Source organism: Pyrus communis, chromosome 14, assembly GCF_041283825.1.
Source record: "Pyrus communis isolate YQ-2024b chromosome 14, ASM4128382v1, whole genome shotgun sequence".
Lineage (NCBI taxonomy): Eukaryota > Viridiplantae > Streptophyta > Magnoliopsida > Rosales > Rosaceae > Pyrus > Pyrus communis.
The window spans coordinates 17,627,328-17,637,047 of record NC_142578.1 but is presented as its reverse complement, the minus strand read 5'-3'; the positions used below and the strand labels follow the sequence as shown (position 1 = coordinate 17,637,047).

General features: G+C 40.5%; 1 pseudogene; it reads right to left on the bottom strand.

The window, feature by feature from the left end:
• Positions 1-514: 514 nt before the first annotated feature.
• On the bottom strand, positions 515-2,106 carry LOC148691311 (18.1 kDa class I heat shock protein-like; annotated as a pseudogene).
• Positions 2,107-9,720: the final 7,614 nt, after the last annotated feature.

Genomic DNA, 9,720 nt, shown 5'->3' with positions numbered 1-9,720 from the left:
CCTTAGCATGAGATGGGCTTTGATGTAACGTGACACTTACCCGTGTGAAGGTAGTTTACTTATTTGTTAAACTGAGGGACTGGTTTTCAGCGCTCCAGAAAATAAGATTTCGACCAAGAACAAAAGTCCGAGGTAGAGCATCAGTCTTGCTAGGCAACCTGCCTTTGTTTTAGAGCGGATAGTGCGGCACTTGGAAATATAGGCGTAGCGCACGGCATGATGGTTTGTAGGGTTGTTACACAAGAAAGGCACGCCGCCTCAGAAAGATGGTGGTTGATCCAACCCAAAATGACAGTGGCTACTAACAAGCAAGCAAGTAAAACTACCTTATTCGCTCACAATTCGCCAATCATAAGAAATTTTGTCCTTGCGTACCACAAATAAAATAGCTTCGGCTGCAAAATTCATCCCCTTACTAGAAAATCAAACTCATAGTTAGGCACAAAATGGAGCAAGGAAGAATGTCAAGAGCGGAATTTTTCAAAAACAAACTTTTTGGTAATCACTATAGCGGCCCTTGCTGTCATATGGGGTGTTAATAAAACAACCCATTAAAAATGGACAAGTCTCTAGATATATTACTATCAACCTTGATGACAATTTACTCTCACTGAGTCACCGATACTCAAAAGTCAAATTACTTATTTCTAATACATATTTGTAATTTAACTTTGGCACTCTTTTATTTCTAATACATATTTGTGACTGAGCCGATAGCATAATAGATAAAACCTTTATAATTCAGAAATTCAACCAGAGATTTCAATGGCAGCCTTAATCGATCGACCTTTGCATTCTCCATAAAACCTCCTCAAGAACTTGCCGCTGCTCCTCTCCACTCTGTGCCACTTGTCGTTTTTGTCCTCCTTCTCTACGTTCCTCTCTCCGCTGATCTGAAGCACCCTGTCGTCTTCCACCTCCACCTTTACCTCCTCATTCTTCAGCCCAGGGATGTCTGCCTTGAATACGTGGGTTTTGTGGTCTCCTTCCAGTCGAAACTCGATTTTCACAAAGCATAATTTTCCCTAGAAAATTCTGGGAGAGTGACAAGGAGGAAGGGAACGAGAAATCCTTGAAAGGGTCCCACAGATTGAGGAAGAATGGGTCAAAGATGCTGTTGCCGTTGAAATTGTAACGGGCATATGGTTTTAAAGGTTGCTTTTACAAAAAAGTTTGAAGCCTTAAGCTTGAAAAGTTACAGAGCATATAGAAAATCCTAGCAATTTTGGTCCATAGACGAAGTCTTATTTTTCACACACCCATCCATCATTATTCAGGTCAACGAAGGCTGTGTGGTCTTTCCACTTGGGAAGGATCCAACGACACAGTACAACTCCATTAAAGGGCATAAGATAGATGTGTTAAATTGTCTGAAATAGAAACTAAACTAGCTGTTACACATTCAACCACAACGGCTACTACTATATTTGGAAACTTTCATTTCTTCTTCAATTCTTCAAGTTCATATGCAGGTTCATCATCTGCAGGTTGAATCTAAGCTTGTAAGTAGTTTAGTTCTCAACAGCTTCTCCTAAGCTGCTTACTGGCTTCCCTCCTAGCTTCAGTCTTAAGAACTTGAATATGTCTGTAGGCAATGCCTTAGTAAATATGTCTGCAAGTTGTTCTTCACTTATGCAGAATCTCACATCAATCATACATTTCTACAATGCTTCCCTTACACTTCCTGTTTATGTGTCTTCTCCTCTTATGGAACATAGGATTTTTAACCATGGATATAGCCGACATGTTATCACAAAACAATGGAATTGAATCAATTTGCATTTCTCTAAAGTCATCAAGGATAAATCTCAACCAAATGGATTAAGCTGTTGCTTCTACTGCTGAAACATACTCAGCTTCTGCAATTGATAATGCAACTGTGTTTTGCTTCACCAAGGCTTATGAAAACACACCACTTCCAAAACTAAATGCATAGCCAGAGTTGCTTTTGATATCATCTTCACTACTTGCCCAGTCTGCATCACAAAATCTAACAAGAATGGCAGCTTCATCTTTCATATACTCAATGCCATAATTCAATGTTTCTTGCACATATCTCAGGATTCTTTTGGCTACACCTAAATGCTTCTTTGTAGGACCATTCATGAACCTAGATAACAAGCTGGTTGCATACATGAAACTAGGTCTATTTGCTGTCAAGTATAGTAGACTACCTAAAATCTTTTTGTATAAATCCATCATCAGCCAATTCACTTCCATCTACTTTCTTCAACTTTTCACCTATGGGTAGATGAATGGCCATTGGTTTGCAGTCCTTAAGACCAAACTTTACAAGAAGGAATTTAGCATACTTACTTTGGTGAATGAACACACCTATGTCAGTTTTGTAAAACTCCCATTCCTAAGAAGTGATGAAGTAGTCCTAGGTCTGTCATTTCATAACTCAACATCATTTCCCTTTTGAATTCACTGAGCATTATCTCACTACTGCCAGTTTACACTATGTCATTAACATAGATTGACACAATTGTGGATGTAAATTTCTACCTTCTTCTTCTTGGACGAAAATGCACCTGCAAAACAATTAACACCTTAGGTCAAGTTGAAAAGCCTCACGCGCCCATGTTGAATTGGGGGGGGGGGGGAGGCTTTGGCCAAAGAACCTCCAATGCCAAAGTTAGAATTTGAGAGAGAATGTGTTTAGAGAAATTTGGAGAATTTTAGAAGAGAGTTGGACTTAGGTTTTAGAGAAAATGAGTGGCTATATATAGGGGTGTGGCCGGCCTTATTTGGAGAAAAGGGATCCTGCCACTTATGGTGGTTTTTTGGCTCTAATTGCAAGATATTATACCAAAATAATATCTTGCAATCAATTAGGAAATTAATGAGAAAATTAATCAATTAATTAGGAAATTAATCAATTAATTTTGGTAATCAATCCTAATTTGAAAGAATAATTGGGGATTACCTTGTGGGGAGGATTTGATAAGGATTGATGAAATAGGTTTTGAATAAATACCTATTTTGATCACCTTTGACCTTGGTTGAGCTGTTATTGCTCACTGTTTGCGCGTGGGTGTTCCAGTGTGTTTCGAGGGTAACTTCGTCTTTTTACTCAAAAATCCACGTGTCGCCTCCATATTTTTCTTGATTATTTTTGGCTACACAAATGCCCCCACACCTATTTGTTTGCTTGCAGGAAAGGGCATCATTTGTAGAAATCTTCTTACTTTAGGAAACATAGGATTGTTTCCTGTTTTGATGTAGATTCCCTTTTTTAATTGGAAATTAGGTCCTTCTAGGAAAGGGAAATAAATTACTTCTAAAGTCTATTTAAGTCTACCTTAAGTAGATTATTAAATCAACTTTAGAGAGCAATTTATTTTACCTTACAAGAGAGAGAAAGCTAGATGATATTTGTTCCCCATCCCCTAGCAATCTTCTATACTTGCCCATGCAAAGAACTGTCTTTCATTGCTTTCTTTGTCTTCACGCCGCACCAAGTTAAGAAAAATTAATTTTTCCTTGTTTTCGTAATTTTTGGGAGCCTCAGGGCTTGAACTTTGGCTCGACGAGGGTTGAGGATATGTGAAAGTTGGTTGGAGAAGGCCATGGCATGGCTTGCCGTGGGGTTGTTTGGCGCGGTGGTGGCTAGTTGGGCTAGGGGTGGCTCGGCTCGGGCTGAGCTGATGGGAGCACAGAGGCGCTAAGCTGGGCCTCGCGCGGGTTAGACTGGTGAGTTGGATTTGGGCCTTAGCCCATGCGAAGAAGTGAGAGAGAGAGAGAGGGAGGTGCAGGAGTGCCAACCCCCCTTCGAGTTGACTTGGGTCGTAAGGTCTGCGGGTCGAGAATGGATCAGGCCAGGCCGTGGGGCCTGCCACGGTTGTTAGGCTCTTACGGCTTGGGTCTTGAATTTTTTTTTGAATGCTGGGCTTGGGCCTGTGGCTATATATAAGGAAGAAAGGGATGCCGATTGTTTGACCTGCTTGAATGAGCTGAGAGGCGTCTGCCTCCTTATTACTATCTTGGGCCGAGGGGCCTGGCGCACCATTTTTTTTTTTTTGTGTGCAATTGTCTAATAAATTTTCCTTCTATCTTTGTAGAATTTCTTCGAGCATGTCTTCTTCAAACCACAAGGGTGATGATGATGTACCGCTGTTGTATCATCCAGGTGGGTCTTTGAGCAAGGTGGGCTACTTTAAGGCTACTCACTTCAAAATTAGCTCCGATGACTCGTTTAGAGACTTTCTTGAGGCGCATAGGCATGTCATTCCGTCAGGGGTGTGCGTGAAGCGTGTCAAGGAAGGTAGCAGCTGTGAACCATGTAGTAGGGCTCGGAAAGCCATCAAATTTCACCCCTACTACTTTGTGTTAGGATTTACCTTCCTCATGCCTCGATGCTTCCAAGAAGTGCTTTGCTTTATGAAGTGTGCCCCTGCTCAATGTTCCCTGAACGCGGTTCGTGTGATGGTGGGGTTTTTCAATCTAAGCTAATTTTTCGACTTAGACTTGATCGTCAATGAATTATGGTACTTTTTTGACATAGGCCACATCGATGAAGTCAAGTAGCTGTGATCCCACCATAGGCTATTTGATCATTCAAGCAATGGAGATCATGATTAGGCCAAATAGACTTTGGACATAAGTGGAGAGTGGGAGTTTGATTCCTCCCCTGAGCTGTGTGTTCCGACGATTTTCATCTCCGGTAAGTAGACTGCTTAATTTCTCAGCTACTTTGTACTTGTCCTAAGCTGCTATCTGATTTACTGATTATCTTCTGTTACTTTTGTAGATTTGGAATTCGGCTCAACTCCTAAGACTTCTCTAAACATGAAAAAGGTGCATATTGCACTAGGTATCCCTTCTGAGTATCGTGAGTTACCCTGGCTGCTTAGTCTTATTCGCCGAGAGAAAGGTAGGCTGCCCTCGAGAGAGGAGATAAAGGGAATTAAGGCTTAGGCGTTGGCTTGTTCGATCACTATAGTTGAGTCTGTCGTGCATGAAGGTGGAAAGAAGAGAAGTTCCCCACTGCTCAGGAGATGCTGGCCAAGAAAAAGCCAAAGACTTATTCCACTGCTCGCGAAGGTTCATTGGCTGCCCCCAAGCTCATGATTGACTTGACTTCCTCTAAGGGCGAGAAAAAGAAGGCTGCTAGATCTGTGCCAGTGACACCCGCCATTTCGAGGATGGCTAGTTTAATTGCTGACAGGATTGCTCAGCATAGAACGCCGTGCCTCCAGCACTAAAATTTATGCCCAAACGTCCGTTGAGGGCTAAGTTTGGTTCACCTTCAGAAAGACTTACGATATGAAGAGTGATAAGGTGGACTCTGCTGCCAAGGTAGCGCCAAAACCCTCTCCCTTCATTGGCGGGACTGATTCACTTGCTGAGAAGAAGGAGATTGCTCATGCGGGTAGTTGTGAGAAATCCACTAAGTCTGTTTCTGGGGAAACTGCTGGGATTTGTGTGCTCTTGAGACCAAATTTGCTCAAGGACATAGATGTGTGTGCCAAGTTTGTTGATGACATCAAATGGGTTGTTGGCTCAAGTTTCTTTGCGAAGCATACGATCAAGTACAAGAGGACTACTCTGCTGGCTATGATGCAGAAAACGACAATTCTAGCAGCCGAGTCTATGCTCGTTGATTAAGAGGACACCAAGGCTGCCAAGGAGGTGGCAGTCGAAGCTTACTCTTTGATCGAGAAAGTCAAGAGGTTGGAATCTGAGCTTGCCACTTTAAAGGGGTTTAATATCTCTGCCCCTACTTCTCTGCAGCTTGAGACTGCTCTCTAGAAGATCATGGATTTTAAGACTAGACTTGACGTGATCCAAGTTAAGTATGAAGGTGTAGAGAAGGAGATCGGGTGTTACATACCTCAGATTTAAGACCTTGAGTGTGCCTTCTCTAGGCTCCACTTTGCTACTTATGCAAAGGATGAAGAACTGATTGCTGCTTACAACCAAGTGATCCACTTCAAGAAGGTCGTTGATATGCTCAACCTTAAGTGTTGGAACTCTATGGTGCTTTGAAGATCAAAGACAATCTAAAGAAGGAAGTGGAGGAGCTGCAGCGGGTTCGTGCTGGTCTGGCCGAGAAAAATGAGCAGTTGAAAGGTAAGAAGGCTAGGTTCGAGATTTCGCTTACTCAGAGTCAAGCCGATTTTTATAAGCTGGGTTATGTAGACCATACTTTTTGAGAGGCCATTTGACTTTGAGTTTACTGGTAAAGACTTCAATACCTTATCCATTTCTCTAGAAGACTTGCTCGCCTTTACTTTCGAGGTTTCCATTGGTGAAGTAGTTGGAGAAACTGATGCCCAGGCTGGAGCAGCAGAGGGTGAAGCACCGGATGGTACCACTGTTGAAAATGTTGCGGCTGTTGAAGGTGTGGCGACCAAGTAACCGTGGAGTGTCCAAGTTACTGAGGAGTAGCCTTTAGGATTTTCTTTGTTTTCCTTGTCGTTTTTTCTTTGCTTGAACTCCTTCAGTCTTTGCTAGTCGTTTATCAATTTTACTAGAAAATTTAAAAACTTGCTTATTTTGTTTTTCTCTATCTTCGCTTCTTTTGTTTGTGCCCTAACCTTAAACTTTATAGACCAATGACAGGTGCTATGGTATGTTAAAAACTAGCACACAAATTAAACCCTATAATTTAGACGATTGTAGTATGAGCAAGTAGGGATCGTTCTAGGTCGGGGATTAGGAGGGATGCTAATCAACACAAATTAAATTAAAAATTGAAAACTAAGCTAGACTAACACAAAATAAGAACTGAGGGAGATTTTTGGATGAATTTTAACAAAAATAAAGTAAACTGCAGCAAACGAATTAGGTCTTGTAGGAGATATAGGTGAAAGGCTAACTAGAGGATTGTTCTCCACACATGAAACATATACATACAAATCAATTTCCAGTTATTATTTCTATAAACCATGAATGACAATGCCCCAAATTAACTATGAACTGCACAAATTAACTCTCAGATTTTCCTAGGTTCATTGAATTGGACTTAGCGACACAATCAAATTATTCTCCTCAAGTTCTGTAACTATGAGAAACATGATAGAGATACATCTCGAAGATCATTAAGTTTTGTGAAAATCATAAGCATTGACGAAGCATTTGTAACTATGAAAAGCATGATACTCTTGCCAAGAATTTACTTAACTCAATCATGACTAGTGACTTTTACTACTCGCAAATATAAGTTTATAACGATTAGGTGGAATTCCCTTATATTCTAGTATCAAATCCCTACATGTAAAGTAAGTGTGCACCTTTAATAAACATATAAGAATAAATTCTCTATAAAGCAGATAAGTAAATTGCATTCATGTTTTATGAAACAATAATTGGATGTAATCAACTCATATAAAACATATGTTCATGGCTTCGAATTCATCTCTAGCTAAAAAGAAATTTAGTTACGCATGTTCATCATAACGGAGAAGCAATCTAAAATAGACATTAAAACTAAAACTCCAGCGACTTCAATGAATGATTGCAGGTTGTGGCACACTTCTCCCTCCCTCAATTTTGATGCATGAATATCATATATATAGTGTAAAGGCATGTCTGAATCATAGGAGGAAAATGATTAGGTTATTTGAATTAATTTAGGACTCCCAAAAATCAGATAGGAATTGTTGGAATGTCATAAGGATTCCTCCTTGCAGCTGGAGATAAGATAAAATAGGATAAGGTTTGGATAAGATAGGATAAGATAAGGTAAGATTGGATAAGAAAGGATAAGATAATGCTCTTCCCACTAGGATTCCCTTTTCTTGTGTAATTCCTTGTCTTCCAAGCCTCAACTTTAATTTCTCTAGAGTTTAGCACATATCTAACACCATTTAAACACCAAAAACGTCCAGCCTATATGCTATCCACGCATACTATCCAATCCAAGTCCAAAACTGCTCCAAATTGCTCAATTTGACTATTTATGGTCATCTTTACCAACTGGACCTATAATAATACGAAAATAACATAAACTACCAAAATAAATGGAAATTAACGAAGTAATTACAAAGAAATAAGATAACAAAGTCTCATAAATATGCTCTTATCACGCTACTTTTTGATAGGAGCATATTCATGCGACTTAATTAGCTTGTTCTCGTGCATTTATGTTGTGTTTACTTAGCTATTTTAGTGTTTAAGGCTACTTTTGTGTATTTTCAGATTATAAGGCCAAAGTGCGCAAGAAGATGCAAATTGGAGCCTTTTGGAAGCAAAAGAGGAATGAATGAGTTGAAGACTTGAAGAAACGATGAATTCCTACCAAAACGAGGATTTTTACTCAAACAAGGATTCCTACTTGAAGTATGAAAGTAAACCCTAAGTTTCCCGTTTTGGTAACCTTTCCTAATCTAAACGTCCTTATTTTCTAGCCACTTTGAAGACCTTGTAGGTACTTTAGGACACAAAACGAAGGCCCTAGGCTCCTTAAACACTCTTGCCGTGCCTTTCCCTTTCTTCCCTTCCCTTGCCGTGCAAGGGAGGGCAATTTTGTCCCCTTATATGCACTTAAACCCTAACCCTTGTTCCTTGCAGCCACTCTCCCTTTTATTTCTGAATTTTAACCCATTTCTCTCCTAACCTAACCCTAGCCGCACCCTTTAATCTTTCCCTCTTTAATTTCTGATTTTATTTCCTAATTCTAGAAGCCTTTGAATTTATTTTCGTTAATAAAAATAAGCTAGGAACCAAACATATTTAAAACCCTAGGTTTTACATACTTAGCCGCACCTTTCCATATCCTCCCCTTTAATCCGTAGCCTTCCATTTTATTTTCATTTTTATAATAAAACAAAACAGCCATTGCATCCAAAATTACCCACCTTGGCCGTGCATCCTATCACCAAAACCTAAAGCCGTGCATCCCATTATTAATAAAACCTAAGATACCAAAAAGTTTTCAACCCGTGGCCACCATCCCATTTATTTATTCACCTTTGCCGTGATTCCATGAGGATTTCAACCTAATTTTGACATAAGCCGCCACCTCCCATTTTTCCACCATAGGCCGTGGATCCCACCATCCAACCCTAATTCACTCATCCACATCCTTGCAGCCACCTTTACACCCCAAATTCATGCAGCCGCACTCTTCACCATTCTACCCTAATTCCCTCTAAACCGTGCATCCCATGACCCTAATCCTTTTTGTGCCGTAGCCACCAACACATCTCCATTCTCTAAAAAAAACTGCCGCAGCCACCATATCCCAGATTCTTCCAGCCGTGCCTTTTCCCATCAAACTCCAGCCAATTCCCATCCTGCCGCAGCCACCTGCACCCATTTTTCTTCTCTGCCGCCAATCACCATCCATTCCAGCATCACCTTCTCAGCCCCCACTTGTCCCTCAACCAAAAACCTTCACTGCCGTGCCTTTTCCCACACCATTCCACCACCATTGCCGCCCACTTTAACACCCTAAATCCATCCCAAAGTCAGAAAAATCACCCAAATAAACCCACACAACATCTCTGCCGCAGCAAGGAGAAGAGGAAAGAGGAGCTTGGACGCGCCGAAATTCAAGTGGATTCGTTGGGCGTTCTAGGTGTAATCAATCCTTTGTGCTTTATGTTTAAATTCAATTGTATTTCTCTTTCTGTGAACATGAGAGGCTAAACCCCCTAGTTAGCTAGGGGGTGATTCGAAACCATGATTATATATGTGAAATAAGTTGATTACTTCCAGTTATTGTTGCATAAGTTTTGAATACAATTTGCTTAACCGTTTGATTTAGAACTT